Consider the following 15,707-nt stretch of genomic DNA (forward strand, 5'->3'; position numbering starts at 1 on the left):
GATCTTTCCTCAACAACAACAACAGTTGGTTTTTATATGCCGACTTTCTCTGCCACTTAAGGGAGAATCAAACCGGCTTACAATTGCCTTCCTTTCCCCTCCCCACAACAGACACCCTGTGAGGTAGGTGGGGCCGAGAGAGTGTGACTTGCTGAAGTTCACCCAGCTGGCTTCGGGTGGAGGAGTGGGGAAACAAATCCAGTAACCAGATTAGCCTCCGCCACTCATGTGGAGGGGTGGGGAATGAAACCTGGTTCTCCAGATCAGACTCCACCGCTCCAAACCACCATTCTTAGCCACTTCGCCACGCTGGCTCTCTTAGGGCAGGGCAGGTTGTGTTGTGGGAAGCCGGCTTCAGCTGCGCACAATGTGGAATGATTTCTATGCTTTCCCCCAAAGGTGAAACTGGTGGTATAAATATTGCTAGGCAGGGGAAAACTCTGACAGCCACTTTGGCTGACCTTGCCTCAGTTAGGGCAGGGCAGGTTGTTTTGTGGGAAGCCGGCTTCAGCTATACTCAATGTGGAATGATTTCTGTGCATTCCCCCAAAGGTGAATCTGCTGATTTACATCCTGCTCGGCGACATCAGAAGGGCTCCATTTACCACAAGCTGCTTCTGGAGATCCCGCTTGATTTTGTCTCTGGTCACCGAGGCTCTGGAGGCTGGCCTTTTCCGATGCGTGGGTTCCAGTTCCATCACCACCTTCTGACTTTTTCTGGGAGATCCTTCAGAATATCTTCTTTCCCCACCCGACGTCTCAGAAAGGACGACGGTTTGGTGCAGAGTGGATCCCTCGGAGCCTGTTATAGTCGAAAGCCGCCTCGTGGGAAAGGTGAACCGGGAGCCAGAGCTAAGTTCTTTGCTAAGGCCAGGCTCCCTGGAAAGTGATCCGTGGAGCAGATGCTTGGAGCTTCGGGCCTCGGACTGCGGAGAATTCTCCTCAAAGAAGTGGGACTTCTTTGGCACGGGATGGGACTTCTGTGGCACGGGAGATATATCGCTCATATTCTGGGGGCGTGTCGATGCCTCTGCAGGAGTGCTGTGCTCCACTCTTGCCCTTTTTGATTGCCTCTTGATATTTAAAGGTTCCCCCTCTTCCTCAGACATTTTCATCACAAGATGCCACCAATGGAAGCACTCACAAAATATAGACACCTCTGTGCAAATAAATATTAGAAACGAAAACACACAGATAAGTGAACTACTAGAATCTCTAACAATCTATAATGTGTCCTCAATATAACAAAAACTGCCACATGCAGTACAAACATCCAATAACCACAAGGTAAATATTACAATCTGATAATAAGAAAATAGGTACAAAAATGCTTAACAGATGTCTTTCCAATTAATTATTACAATAATTAGTAGGGGTCACAGGTGAATCTCAAGAAAGAAGAGGAAGACGACCGTTTCTGTTCTTCATCAGTTCCCCTTCAAACACCTATAACTTAATCTATGTGTTTTCTTATCAACAGTTCCTTCATCAAATCACTAATGTCCTCCACTTATAACCTCCTGCCATGCCAGGCTAACAGCACATCTACTCAATGTATTTCATAACTGTTCCTCCAGCAATCAAGCAAGATTTTTTTCTAAAGAGAAATGTAGTTTCCTTCATAAAGAGAAATGTAGTTTCCTTCATAAAGAAGACATAGTTTAACTTAAAACAAGAGCACAGGAGGTTTTGGGGACAGAGCCTGAAGAGGGTGGGGTTTGGGGAGGGGAAGGACTTCAATGCCATAGAGTCTATTTGCCAAAGCGGCCATTTTCTCCAGGTGAACTGATCTCTGTTGCCTGGAGATCAGTTGTAATAGCGGGATCTCCAGCCACCACCTGGAGGTTGTGGCGGCACGGGGGCTCAAAAAGAACGAATCACACTGGAATGTAGCAAATAAATTATAATGGTATAAAGGCATTAACCTCATGCCAGTAACCAAGAAACATAAACATCATATGCATCATAGCAACAGTTACAAAATAATGATAAACAATGCCCATAGATAGCAAAAGAACAAAGAACCAAAAAATGAAAACGCCCAGGTCGGGAGACTCCCGCCCGGGAGATTAAAAGTTCAATAGTCCATGAATCAAAGCAAGGTCCAAAAAGAAGGTGAGATAGGAGAATGTGTGGCTAGTCATTGGTGCACGTTTCAGAAGGCTTTCTTCAGCTCCAGAAACAACTTGAAGGCAACTGTAATGCTTTTAAATCCAATTGGGAATAAGCAATTCTTTGACTTACAGTCAACATTCTTTTTGTTCAACACTCTTACCCCAAATGGATTAAATACAGAATTTGATTTATCCTGTTTCATTTGAATACACCTTTAAGAGCCGTGCTTTGCTCCGCAGCGGCTCCGCAGCTGTTTCTATTTGAGTTAGATACTTTCACTGTCATTCCAATGCATGATTCATCAAGATAGCAGCCAGTGAGGGAGCTCCATATTAATCCTAGGAATAGAAATATTTAGCCTTTTTGGTAAGTTACATTTATACATGTTATAATTTGTGTAGTTATTATAGAGGTTGCTTTGTATTATTGTAAATGTTTTGTTATCAGGCTGATTAAGCTACTTTTGTAGCGAAAACGCTGGAAAACATCCGGAGCCGCGTTACCATCTGCATCTCCGTTGCCTGAAGACGAATTGTAACTGACCGGACGGTCACTTAACGTATTCCTCATACCTTTCATCAGCTACGTGCTGTTTTTTTTTGCTCATTGTCACTTTTCTGCTTTGTAACCCTGGTTGCTTAGCTTTGGTGTACCTTGTTGCACTTGTTGTCACTTGTAATATAGTTACAGCTTTTGCTGTTTTTGCTGCTTGTATCTCATTGTCTATTTCCTCATTATTCTATTCTCTTCAGCCTACTACTGTTTTATTTAAGACAGTACCTAGAGGTTGGCAACCCTACTGGACTTAGAATCCACCAAAGGATTGCACTGTTAGTCTCTGATAAATGCTCTCCTATTATGGAGTAAATCCTACTGACTGAACTCGTGCGTGTGTGTGTGTAAAGTGACTTTAAGTCGCAGCCGACTTATGCCGACCCCTTTTTTGGGGTTTTCATGGCAAGAGACTAACAGAGGTGGTTTGCCAGTGCCTTCCTCTGCAACTGAACTCTTACTTGCAAGTAAACCTGCACACAACTGTACTTCAAGGCTACAGTCCCGAGCACTCTTAGTAAATCCTCTTGAACCCACTCGTGCTGAATAAGCCTGCCCAGGGTACAGAGCTGTTCTGTTAAAATCCATGGGAGGTCTAGTGTTGTCTTCATTTGGTAGGGGTACCAATACAGTAGCCAACAGCCCGAGAAAAAGCACCCTGCCCCTTTAATAGAGGCTTAAAGGAGTCTTAATGGAGTCTTATTGACCTCCAAGCCATGGAAAACTACCAGCTGATTCTTGCACATTTAGGGTTGCCAATTTCCAGGTACTAGCTGGAGATCTCCTGCTATTACAACTGATCTCCAGCAGATAGAAAGCAGTTCACCCAGAGAAAATGGTCACTTTGGCAATTAGTCTCTATGGCATTGAAATCCCTCCCCAAACCCCGCCCCCCTCAGGCTCTGCCCAAAAACTTCCCGTCAGTAGCAAAGAAAGACCTGGCAACCCTATCTTCAGCCAACAGGGATCAGTTCACCTGGAGAAAATGACCGCTTTATCCATTGGACTCGATGGAATTGAAGTCTCTCCCTTTCCCAAACCCTGCCCTCCTCAGGTTCCCCCCCCCCCCCAAATTCTCCTGCTGGTGGCAAAGAGAGACCTGGCAACCCTATACATATTGCATTTCTTTTAAGAGGATGGGACATTTTTTTCCTTCATAGTTCCTTGGAGCCTCAGTTGCCAGATTGTTGCTGTTGCTACTCCTGCATCTTTAACAAGAACACAACACCGAGAGATTTAGCAGGTGCTGCCTTTTCCCCCTACTACTTTATCTACTATTTTTTGCTCTTATCAAGTAGCTTTTGAAGACCCAGTATCAGGACCTCTAAGAAAGGTAGCAACCTTGGCTGTCACCCAATATGCAAAATTATTTTTTCTTTATTGTTGTAAGGTTATAACCGTTTCTATCTCCACATTTTACACAGAGGGAAGAAAATACAACACCTGCATTTAAAAGACTGCCCACAAGAATCAGCCCAGAAGTTAACATTGAACTTAGTGAAATGTAAAAAACTTCCCTATTTCTTACCAACTTTATACTTTTTGCAGTTAGTTCTCTTCATTTCAGGTAGCTACTCTCTCTGCAAACCACCTGGCCATGTGTAGCCAGCCCTTTCCCCAGAGGTCTCTTCTTCAGCATAAAGGAGGTGAGCAGCTCAGCAGCTGTAACTCGTCTTAGCCAGACTCTGGTTCTTTCAAAGCTCAATTGTAAGTTGATGGGCACCTGGTGTGATCCATTGGAACCTTTTGTGGTTAGAGAGGCATTAGGGTTTTTTCATAGGCTATTCCAAGTCTTTTTACATGACAGACTGTGCCACTAAAATGGTTTGCCAACATACAGGCTTCACTGTGTCAGAAAACCTTTCTCTCCAGAGAGTGAAGTGCAAAAGTGACAAATGCTTCTTGTGAGAGAATGCAGCGTTGGGAGCTGTGGCTGCTCTCTCTGCTGCCCACCTGACCGTTTGTAGCTGATCCCAGTCCCAGAGGTCTCTTCTTCAGTATAAAGGCATAGAAAATAGTAAGAGTCCAGTAGCACCTTAAAGACTAACAAAATTTCTGGCCGGGTATGAGCTTTCGTGAGCCACAGCTCCCTTCTTCAGATACAGCTAGAATGTGAGTCCATCTATCCTTAAGTAGAGAGGAGTGAATTAGACACACCATGGCAATGTAAATGTAAAAAGCAAGTAAATGATATTAGCAGGCATGGTTGGATTAGGTGTGATATGCAGAGGGGTAGTAGGTGTGGAGAAATCAGCATTGGTAATGTGACAGGAATCCCAGATCTCAATTAAGCTTAGAGAATGCATAAAGGAGTATAAAGGGGGTTAGCAGCCCAGGGTTAATTCCCCACTCCTCCACATGATCAGGGGACTCACAAACAGAATGACAAAAGTATAAAAGCATGCCGTAAGAGCAAAATAGTGAGGCTCGCTTCATTCAACTGTTTAATTCATTAGCTCCCGATGGCTTAAATGCCGCTTGCGACCTCTACTGTTTTCTTTAAGTTTACCTTTAAAAATTTGTTAAGATCTACGTTTTTATATGAATCATTACCTCTTCACATTAGAAGCCCTGCCAAGAAAGTTCTAGAACTTGGGCTTTTAAAATTTAAACAGTCATGAGCGCTTATAATTTTGCAACGCCATGACAGCAAGAGAGATGGCCGGGTTTCAACTGGATACCAAATCAGAAAAGAATAGGATCCATAATTAAGGTATGAATAAGGGCAAGTTGTTATACCCATTTTTTAATTTATAAAATATTGTATCTTAGTTGAACTATGTTATTTACAGAAACCAGAGGTGTACACTAATGTGTTAGAATGGCAAAAGCCAGAAATTAAAAAAAGGCTCGTTAAACATCATTCTAAGCACTCCACGAATTGGGGCAGCTGATGAAGGAACTGATACAAGAGTAATCCAACTGGGAACCTGTTCTGCCCTATGCAATATCCACTGATGTTTTAAGAGATTGTATAACTTGGAAATATTGTATGAGCTGTATAATCACGCTATTTCTTCGTTGTTATTACATATATTTTGAGGATACTGTTCAACAATTGAACTATACTTAACTTAAGTTCTATGAATATAACTTTGGATGTAACCGTTGAAACCATTTAAACACACTTAGAAAAGCGTCATTATATGAGAAATTGGTATCTATACCTTGCCCATTCGTATTTATTTTGTTTCCTTGAATGCTTGAACTATCTATGTCTGTAACAGCAAAATAGCCTCAGCTGTTGCTTTGGTTACTAATCACTGTTTGTACAGCTTGATCTATTGTTTGAGTTCGTCAGCCTCCGGGTACTAGCTGGAGATCTCCTGCTATTACAACTGATCTCCAGCCAATTGAGATCAGTTCACCAGGAGAAAATGGCCACTTTGCCAATTGGACTCAATGGCATTAAAGTCCCTCCCCTCCCCAAACCCTGCCCTCCTCAGGTGCCACCGCAAAAACCTCCCACTGGTGGCAAAGAGGGACATGGCAACCCTAATCCTGACCCAGGAAGTGATATATGGCTTGGCTTTTCTTAGCAGGATCAAAGGAATGGATTTAGGGCCTATATACTCTCAGGGTCATCTGAGAGTATCTGATGATGTGGCATAAACTAAGGTCTTTTATGCATGGCTGTTTCACTTGCTGTCACCCCTACGACAACTTTGTGTATTTGGATTGTTCATGGTGTTTCCAACTGTCAGAGGTCACTTTGCTATCCCCCTGCGTTTCCCTGCATTTTTGCCTGCTTTTTGAGGGACCTGTTTTATCTCGAATTTGAAAACGCAGGCAAAACGCGGGGAAATGCAGAAGGAGACCAAGGTGACCTCTGAAGGTCAGAAATAGGGTTGTCAGGTCCCTCTTTGCCATCAGCGGGAGGTTTTTGGGGCGGAGCCTGAGGAGGGTGGGTTTTGGGGAGGGGAAGGACTTCAATACCATAGAGTCCAATTGCCAAAGCAGCCATTTTTTCCTGGTGAACTGATCTCCAGGTGAACTGATCCAGTGTGGTGTAGTGGTTAAGCCCAGTGGTTTGGAGTGGTGGACTCTAATCTGGAGAACCGAGTTTGATTCCCCACTCCTCCACATGAGTGGCGGAGGCTAATCTGGTGAACTGGGTTGGTTTCCCCACTCCTACACATGAAGCCAGTCGAGTGACCTTGGGCTAGTCACAGCTCTTAGAGCTCTCTCAGTCCCACCTACCTCACAAGGTGTCTGTTGTGGGGAGGGGAAAGGAAGGTGATTGTAAGCCGGTTTGAATCTCCTTTAACTGGTAGAGAAAGTCGGTATATAAAAACCAACTCTTCTTTTTTTTCTCTTCCCCCTTCTCCTCTATCGGCTGGAGATCAGTTGTAGTAGCAGGAGATCTCCAGCTAGTACCTGGAGGTTGGCAACCCTAGTCAGAAACAGCATGCCTAATCCAAACAAAGACCCAAAGTCATCAGAGGGATGACCACGAGTGAAACAGCCATGGCATAAAAGACCTATGTCAGCATCATCCTGATCACTGCCTGAATGGGAGACCACTGGAAGCCTTGCATATGTCATGTCAAATAATATTCTCATTTAAAAATAAATGCATTATAGAGGAAAAAGTGAATGTCTTGCAAAGGAACAAGGTTGATTTTGCGGACACCCCAAATGTGTGGTCCCAAGTAGTCCATCTTTCAAGCCTAACCTTAGTGTTCTGAATCACCTGGGTGTATGAATAATTGTATTATAAGTTCTGTGGAAGAACAATTTGTGAGTATGCCTTGAGAGGATTTTTGGTGAGAGTTATATGCCCCTAAGGACCTGAAAGTGGGCTTGGGAAATGAAAAGCATTTTACAATTGCATATTTGAACATACAAGTAAACATCCTGGAAATAGACTGTTCAGGCATGTTATTTATTTGCTGTGTTCCCAATGGAAGCAAGAACCTTGAATGAGCTCAACCTATTTTGAGAGATTTGTGGCCGGACCAAAAAATCTCGGCACGAAGCTCCCCATCCTTTGTAAACACAGGAGAGGTAGACCAGCCCTTACCTCGTTTTGAATATTAGTAGTTAGCTTTTCAAACTAGAGACTCTGTGGCTTGAGGGAACTAACCAGGCAGGTCAATGCTAGGCAGCCGCTTGCAGAGCTGAATTCCTCATTCTTAATATAGTCTAGTGCAGGAAGTGATGGCCAGGCATCTCCTATTTGCAGCATCATGCTGTGTCATTCAGATGACGATGCAAATATCTTGGAGCGGTTCCAAGAGCAACATGGCAGTCCTGCAGAATGGCAAGGGTCGTATCTCCTCTGAAGCTCTTTGTCCATTTCCTTCAGTTTCTTGACCAAAGGTAAGAGCCTTCCCTTTTCAGGGGAATATTTACAACTTGACATCATTCCCCATGGGCTACGGATTCAAAAGGCTCCTGCGCTTTATCAAAGAATAAATTTAATAAATATCAAATAATATTTGATAATAAATAAATATTATCAAAGAATAAATAAATAAAAAGACAAAGAATTTGGGGAGAGATGGGTCGCCATTTTAAATAAATGTTCAATTGATCTTATGACACTGATCGTAGAACATTCCATCAAATTAATGGACACGACCAAAGAGGAAGCTGAAAAATGTAAGGTGGAATTTAAGGAGACTGTAGCTGATGACATTTTTAATGCTCAGTTGGAATCCTTAGAAAAAGAACTAGCCACTTAGGCTTCTAACAAAGAGAATTACAAAAACAGGAAAATCATACGTGATCAGGAAGACTACTCTCAGGATCGAGTCTATTACTGGCTAGGGAAAGGAACTAGATGCCCACGCAGAACTCCCCCCAGGGATGGTCAAGCTAACAGATCAGACTCTTCTGCCGAACGGGGCTCCTCTAGCGCTTCTAGCATGGGCTCATATGGGTCCTCATACTCTTTAAGATCGGGCAGATGGGATTTTCCACTGGAACCCAGACCATGGAGATGCCAGAAGAAAAAAAAACCTCATAATAAATCTCTCCCAGGAATCTCACTTCATCTGAGAGACAGGTCTTGGAATTAGGCATCGGTTTCGTCTTCACACCTCACTACCCGAGGTTTCAAACCAGGATAGATCTATTCAGATTCTTTCGAATTCTTAAACTTAAAGAACAGTTTCAAAACTCGGAGAGATCTCCACCCAGACATACTTTCAAACCTAAATCCACCTATATCCCTAAAAATTGCAGCCATTTTCTTTGGACTTTCAAATCATTAGTCCTACAAGACAACGAGAAATTAGAACGCCGCAAAGCCGGCCACAATAATTCTTCCCATAATCTGACTCCTGAACAGGTTCATACACTGAAAGATCTAGCTATGTACGAGTATCTCATTTTCCGTCCTGCAGATAAGGGAGGCAGCTTAGTAATTCTGAATTATGAGGATTACAATACTGAAAATCTTAAACAATTGGGTAATGCTCTATATTACAAGAGGTTATCATCTTTTTTAATATATACATTTTTATTATTTTTCAGTAATTGCTATACATCTCATGGAATCCATGCCCTATGAGGAGAGACTTAGGGAGTTGGGTTTGTTTAGTTTGGAGAAGAGAAGGTTGAAGGGAGACATGATAGCCATGTTTAAATATTTGAAGGGATGTCATGTTGATGAGGGAACTAGTTTGTGTCCTAGTCTCTGGAACAACAGAGAACAGAGTAATGGATTTAAACTAATAGAAAAGCGATTCCACCTAAACATTAGGAAGAACTTTCTTACGGTGAGGGCTGTTCGACGGTGGAATGCGCTGCCTTGGGGGGGGGTGGAGTCCTCGTCTTTGGGGGTCTTTGAGCAGAGGCTAGATGGCCATCTGTCGGGAGTGCTTTGATTGTGGGATCCTGCATGGCGGGGGGTGGTCTATGCGGTACTTTGCCCATGCCATTTGATGTACATCAGGTGCACGTCCCACCCTGTACGTCTAAGGATCGGTGAACACCGTGCCCGCATTCGGGCTAGAACTTTAGAAGCTCCCCTCGTTCAACCTTATATAAATCTTCATCATTCTGATACTGATCTCCTTTTTTTCGTTCTTTGGCAGTTCAAGCCTAAACCTTTTCACACTCAAGACAGCAAAAAAATCTTGCTGCAACAGGAAATGTGTGTGATCCACGCTTTCCAAACCATTACCCCTAAAGGACTCAATAATGAATTCGATCTTGCCTGTTTTGTTTAATACCTACCTCCTGATTGTCAGGTTTCAAATGTTCCTGTCTCTTTAAACTGCCTGCTCACAGCCGGAGCCGAGTATTCCTCATCGCAGCCTCCCATTGGATGTTGGTATTATTTAATCAACATTGCATTTCAACAGCGCACCACCTTAGGAGCCCATGCGCATGCACATACAATTCGTTTTTAGACGCATGATCTCTAGGTAAGCTTATGCTCAACACAATTGCATTGGGAATGCTGTTCTGCTTGCATTATCTATTGTATAGTTTCCTATGTAGATCTCATTCTTGTTAATTTCACAGAGCGAAGGTCCCACCGGCTGTTTAACCTGCAATTTGCATTTATCTGTTGCCGGTTGCTTTATGATTCCTTATTGAGCTGAAGAAGCCCTTTGAAATGTGGAGGCAAGACTAGCCACACATTCTCTTACCCTCGGACCTATTTTGAATCCTTTTTGGGACCTCTGCCTTTTGGACTTACACTTCTCCTGGAACTCCCGGGCGGGACATTGTTACCTACTCTATAGTATTTCTGTATTTGTCATGTTGGAGGCTTTATGCCCCGTTGAATGGACAGCTTTGCATCGATGAATGTGCATTTGTGTTACTGCTTATCATTGCTTATCATTGTTTTTTCTTTGGTTTGCATTGCATGTGGGACATGAAGCTAATGCCTTAATAAATCACATGCTTTATTTGCCTGCCTAATTGGCTTGTATAATTGAGCCCTCGTGCTGCCAATTCTTTAAACCTCCAGGTAATGGCTGGAGATCTCCTTCTATTACAACTGATCTCCATCTCCCGGAGATCTCCTGCTATTACAACTGATCTCCAGCCGATAAGAGATCAGTTCCCCTGGCCTGGAGACAATGGCCACTTTGGAAGGTGGACTCTATGGCATTATACCCCATTGAAATTCCACTTCTCCCCAAACCCCGCCCAACCCAGGCTCCACCCCCCAAATCTCCAGGTATTTCCCAACCCAGAGCTGGCAACCCTAACTGGATGTCTGGATTTGCATATGCAGCCTCCTGTTCCCCTAGGGTTGCCAACTTATAGGGACTCACTGGAGATCTCCTGATATTACAACTGATCTCCAGCCGGTAGAGATCAGTTCACCTGGGGAAAATAGCTGCTTTGACCATTGGACACTATGGCATTGAAGTCTTTCCCCTCCCCAAACACCACCCACCTCAGGCTCCAACCCCCAAATCTCCAGGTATTTCCCAACCTGGAGCTGGCAACCCTGACTGGATGTCTGGTTTTCCATATGCAGCCTGCCGTTCTCCCAAGGAGATCAGAGCAGGGTTTTAGCCTCGCAAGGAGACAAGAGAGAAGGCAGCATGCCCAAGACCATTCCGTGCTCTGTAGGAGGGACCACAGATCCAAACCCCATATTCTAGCTGATTTAGAATAAAGTATGTGCCATTGAGAACTGGCAGGGAGATACTCTTTGGGTGGGATAGGAACCTAATGGCAAACTGATACGTGCAATTCTGCACATAAGTGGGAGAAGGGCAGCTTCTGTGATAGAACAAACATTATTATAATTAAGGTTTATAATGCCAAAATTAATGCACAGTTATTGTATGGTATTCCTGTATGGACCAGTGCACTGGAGCATTCTTTGGAACGTACCCAGGCCAAATTCCTCAGAAAAATAATGGGCATGCCCTGTTGTGTCCCGTATGCTGCATGGTGCTTGGAAACTGGCCAAATGCTACTTGAAACAAGAGTGTGGCTTATTACTGTTAAATTCTGGTTGTGCCTCCACTTTAAGGCGGACTCCTCCTCCCGTATCTACTATATGCTCATGGAGTCACACACTTCCAAGTGGCTTCAATTTATTGAGAGCAAGATTAAATCTATTGGCCTTAATTTCAACTCCTTGCTTATGCTCCCCGAGGCAGAAACTTTCCAAATGATAAAATGCAGACTATTAGATACAGGACTTCAAGATCTAACTAGCGCTGCTAATAAAACTGCTCTGCATTATATTTAGGGATACCCTTTGATGTTTACCAGCCCTCCCCATATTTATCTTACCTGTGTGTGATCCATCTCAAAGCAGAGCCATATCCCTGGCCAAGTTTAACATTATGCCATCTGCGTTACTTGAAGGAAGATTTTGGAAAATCCCCGTCAGACAGACTTTTTGCCCTTGCGGCAACAATTGCATTGACAGTTGTTCATATTTTATTCTATTGTAGTTTTTACACAGAATTCGTAATGAACTATTAAGCCCCCTGTTGGCAAATAGACTGAATGTCTCTGACTTTTTAACACTTCTTTTTTATTGAACAACGTTCGCCCCATATATTGGAGATGGTGGCACAGTTTTAAAAGTTTGCTATAAAAGTCTGCCAATCAGTTAATTAGATGGCGGTACCAATTAACAGCACTACTCAATATAATTGTCTTTTAACCATTTTGTAAAGGCTCCACGTTAATATTTCCATTCCTTTCTGTAACCTTCTGTACTGTGACTTTACGCCAATAAAGGAATGATGATGATTTTTTAAAATTAAAATGTTATATAATATAGTATACAAGGGGTGTGAACAAGACAAAATAAGCACACTCATCATTTCAAAAAAACCATGCTTAATTTTGGCTGGCCTAGGCCCTGTGCTTTATAACTGAGTGCGTTGTTTCAGATTTCTGTGTTTAGTGATTGTCTAAACAGGATTTTTTAAATTATTTTTTTGCCCTCAAGTCACAGCCGACTTATGGCAATCACTTCGGGTTTTTCAGGCAAGAGATGCTCAGCGGTGGTTTGCCATTGCCTGCCTCTGCGTCACCACCCTGTGCTTCCTTGATGGTCTCCCATCCGAATATGAATCAACCCTGCTTAGCTTCTGAGATCGGATGAGATCCGGCTAGCCTGGGCTATCCAGGTCAGGGCAAACAGAAATATGTACATATATAATGTGTATATATATAAATGTGTAAGAAACATAAATATTTGTTTCCTGGCAGTCACTTTTTCCTCAGAGTAAAGAGCCAATCCTGGCTTTTCTCCACCTCATTGGAGAAGGGTGTGCTTCAGATGATCCCAGGAGGATCTGCTGGGACCACCCATTTGTAAATAGCTGCTGCCAAAATAAGAATTCATAATTGCCCTCTGATAGCTGTTTTGTAATTGGTCCTACCTCCCATATCAGCTATTTTTCAGTAGTGCCTGTCCACTCTTAAATTCTGGAAGCATACAACTATTCCATGAGGCTCTACCTCCAAATCTCCAGGAATTTCCCAACCTGCAGTTAGCAATCTTATTTGAGGCTCATCCAGGGCATTCTACTGAATCATATTTTTTTAATAATGTCAGGACCTGTGTAAATCGCTACATTTGGGCCTGGTATCTATGTGCTGGATGGTAGCCTGCATTTAACATTACCTAGAAGTCATCTAGGTAATGTTACCTGGGCTGTTACCATATATGGAACGAGAAATCCCTGATGTTCATGGTGGATTCAGAAAAGGAAGATGCACTAGAGATCATATTGCAGATATACATTGGATACTGGAGCATATGAGAAATTTTCAGAAGAAAATTAGCTTGTGTTTCATAGATTCCAGCAAAGCTTTTGACTTTTTTGTAGATCACGAAAGCTTTTGTAGATCACGAAAAGCTATAGCTGGTTTGAAAGGAAATGGGTGTGCCACTACATCTGATCATTTTGATGCGCAACCTGTACTCTGGACAAGAGGCCACAGTTAGAACAGAATATGGAGAAACAGAATGGTTTCCAATTGGCAAAGGTGTTAGACAAGGATGTATTTTATCTCCCTATCTCTTCAATCTATATGCAGAACATATAATTAGGAAAGCTGGATTAGATTTAGATGAAGGTGGAGTGAAAATTGGAGGGAGGAACATTAACAATTTGAGATATGCTGATGATACTACATTAATGGCAGAAAATAGTGAAGATTTGAAACTGCTGAAAGTTAAAAGAGAAAGTGCCAAAGCAGGACTACAGCTGAACATCAAGAAGACAAAAGTAATGACTACAGCAGAATTACACAACTTTAAGGTTAACAACGAGGAAATTGAAATTGTTGAAGACTTTCTATTCCTTGGCTCCATCATCAACCAAAAGGGAGACTGCAGCCAAGAAATCAGAAGGAGATTGAGACTGGGAAGGGCAGCCATGAAGGAGCTAGAAAAGATTCTGAAGTGCAAGGATGTGTCACTGGCCACCAAGATTAGGTTAATTCATGCCATCGTATTCCCTATTACTATATATGGGTGTGAAAGCTGGCCATTGAAGAAAGCGGATAGGAAGAAAGTAGGCTCCTTTGAAATGTGGTGTTGGAGGAGAGTGTTATGGATACCATGGACTGCCAAAAAAACACACAAATCAGTGGGTTATAGATCAAATCAAGCCTGAACTGACCCTAGAAGCTAAAATGACTAAACTGAGGCTATCGTATTTTGGTCACATTATGAGAAGGCAAGAGTCACTAGAAAAGACAGTCATGCTAGGAAAAGTGGAGGGCAGCAGGAAAAGAGGAAGACCCAACAAGAGATGGATTTACTCAATAAAGGAAGCCACAGCCCTCAATTTGCAAGACCTGAGCAAGGCTATCAAAGATAGGACATTTTGGAGGATATTGATTCATAGGGTCGCCATGAGTCAGAAGTGACTTGGTGGCACTTAACACACACACACAGAGAAGTTATCTGGGGGTGGGGAGGCAGTATAGTATGGTCCAATTTTATCAGATCTCAGAAGCTAAGTGGAGCTGGTACTCAGAAGGGAGACACCACCAAGTAAGGCTGTGCAGAGGAAGGGAATGGCCAACCACCTCTGCTTCTCACTTGAAGAAGAGTTGTTTTTTATAAATCAACTTTCTCTACCGTTTAAGGAGAATCAAAGCGGCTTACAATCGCCTTCCCTTTCTCTCCCCACAACAGACACCTAGTGAAGGAGGTGAGGCTGAGAGAGTTTGAAGTGAACTATGACTAGCCCAAGGTCACACAGCAGGTCACCAACCCGCTCTTAACCACTACACGATGATGGCTTTCCTTGAAAGCCCTTTGCTGGGGTCACCATAAGTCAGCTGTGACTTGACAGCACTTTACACACAGACACATGCAAGTTGTCCATGTATTTTTGGGAATATACAATTCACATAGTCTTCAGGGTGCTATAGGATACCAATTTAAATGACAGAGGAAGCCTCTGCGTAGTAAATCTTGCCTTGTGTTGCTCCCCAAGCATTATGAATGACTAGGGTTGCCAGGTGGCTTGGATAGCACGCAATTGCCTGCCAATCCATCTGCTGGCTGACAGCAAGGATCGCATGCACGTGTGGCCGTGAGCAAAGCAATCCTGGCACTTCCAGTTTACTTCCGGAAAGCTTCAGTGTGACGGGATGATTTACCTCTCAAATGGGGTTTGAGTGATAAATTGTCCCCTTGTGCTGTGGCACTTCCAGAAGTAAACTGGAAATGACTGATCGTATTGCTCATGGCCATGCATGTGCGATTCCTACCCCGAACTCTCCCACTGGAGAAGAGGGGGGACCTGCCAACCCTATGAGCGAATACAAAGCAGGCAAAAACGATACAAGCCATTGTGAACCAGTGTGAATTACTCGCGTGAAGCAGGACTCCTATTGCAGTGTTCCCTAGGAACATTTAGTAATAAAAATAGATGCCTATGTGTGTATTGTACACATGCACACATCCGGAAAGGCATTAGAAATGTTCCTAAAATGTCACTTTTTAAACAATAACAAACCAGGTGCGTTTTAGCAGCCGGGGAGGTCAATTAACATTGCAATATCATTCTGTACCCTGCTTGTTTAATGACAGCAAAAAGCTCCTTTGCATAAAAGTCTGCCGGCTCAGACGGTCC

This window comes from Euleptes europaea, chromosome 11 (assembly GCF_029931775.1).
Source record: "Euleptes europaea isolate rEulEur1 chromosome 11, rEulEur1.hap1, whole genome shotgun sequence".
Taxonomy (NCBI): Eukaryota; Metazoa; Chordata; class Lepidosauria; order Squamata; family Sphaerodactylidae; genus Euleptes; species Euleptes europaea.